The sequence below is a fragment of the Cibotium barometz genome, chromosome 13 (assembly GCF_041138505.1).
Source record: "Cibotium barometz isolate CiBa-2024 chromosome 13, ASM4113850v1, whole genome shotgun sequence".
Taxonomy (NCBI): Eukaryota; Viridiplantae; Streptophyta; class Polypodiopsida; order Cyatheales; family Cibotiaceae; genus Cibotium; species Cibotium barometz.
Genome location: NC_141058.1, coordinates 58,925,015 through 58,926,793, shown reverse-complemented (window position 1 = coordinate 58,926,793; position 1,779 = coordinate 58,925,015).

The window sequence follows — 1,779 nt, the reverse complement described above, 5'->3', positions numbered from 1 at the left end:
CAACACCTAAATCGGTACCCTTGCACACCTCATCACCTAAACTCATAAACATAAACCACGTTAGTAGTAACAATCAACTGACATCACGTCAATCAATCCTAACGTGTTCATGATGAGAAATAGGCATCATAAAAAATATATACAAATTTAAATGACCATGATTATTATTCAAATAACATGGGTCATAACAGTCCTCCCTGTTGGGAATCAACTGTTCTCAGTTGTACAATCAATGAGTGGATGGCTTCATGGCACAAGTGGAGGACAAGATCATCACATCAAATAATTTTTGAAAAAAAATAAAACCAAACAAATGAACGCATGTAAAAGGGATCTAAGTGTCCCATACCACATAGGTACCTTCCACATACAAACACTCGTTGGTGAAAGATAGAAGACATAGATACGTCTGGGGTAGGTATGTAAAACCAATCTAATGTCCCATACCATAGATTAATTCCACACGACACTACCTTAAGAATAGAAGTTTGAGACGGAGTGGCTAATTCCCTCTGAAACTTTCATTCCGACATAACTTTTCTCTATCCTCAAAATTAGTCTACAAGTCTTATTCCAAAAATAAATTAGGTCGAAATGGAAATTCTTATCAACTTAAGATTGAAGAATAATCACTTACTTTACTGTCAATAACTTGATGAATTCTGGGGATTTATTCTTGATCTTCATCTTGTAATTGTCTCACTGAATTCTGGGGATTTGTTTTTTATCTTAATCTTGATGAATTCTCCAGATTTGTTTTTGATCTTAATCTTAATCTTGTAATTGTCTAACTAAATTTTAAAAATTATAATCTTTGAATAGGTTTATAATTCTTGAATTTGTGAATCTTTCTTGTAAACAATGAAATCTAAAGAGGATCTTGATCTTAAGCTTAATCTTAAACTTGAAATCAAAACTTGAATAATGATAGACATCTTGTGTCTTAGATTAAAAATACTTGAATAGACGAAAATTGAGAGATTAGTCTTTAATTAATTATAATTGCAATTCTTGAATAAATCTTGTTCTTAAGGAGTTTAAATCTTGTGGTCGAATATATCTTTGACTTAGAGCAATTCTTGGTCTAGAAAGAATCTTGTACTTGGATAAATCTTAAACTAGAACACTTGAAAATTTAAACAAAACTTTACTTGAATTAGTATAAACTTCATAATTGTGATTGGTATATAACTTAAGCTTGGTTTCTAGTCACTTGAGAGCTATTTCTTTACTTTTCTCATCATCACTAAATTCGATGGTAAAGCAATTGATAACTTGAATCAAAGACTGGAGAAACTTGCTTGGTTCTTGAATCTTCAAATTGGTCTTAATCTTGTATGAGATGTCTAGCAATCATTTTTACTTGAATTTGGGTAACTAGATCTTGAAGATAACTTTTGCTAATCTTGTCTCGATCTTTCTAGTTAGGTCACTGTATCTAAAATTCTTTTCAGGAGCTAAAGTTTTCTAACTAGGTCTAGAAGAAAAGAATATTCAGAAGACAGATGCAAAAACAAACAAGAAGTTGTAAATAATTTTTAACACATACCTCCACCTTTAGTTAGTGTGTCGAGTGTGTTAACCTCTTCGGTGTCAAGCTGTTTCTAAATAGTACGATGAATAGTACGATGGTGCGGATATTCACCCATTTCATGACAATTAAAAGAATAGGAAAAATTAAAAACAAGAGAAAAGATAGAGTTTCTTATCTCATATGGAATGTCGAACTAGATGTGAGTCCTGCCAAGTTAGCTCAATACACAAATGCATAATTTCTCA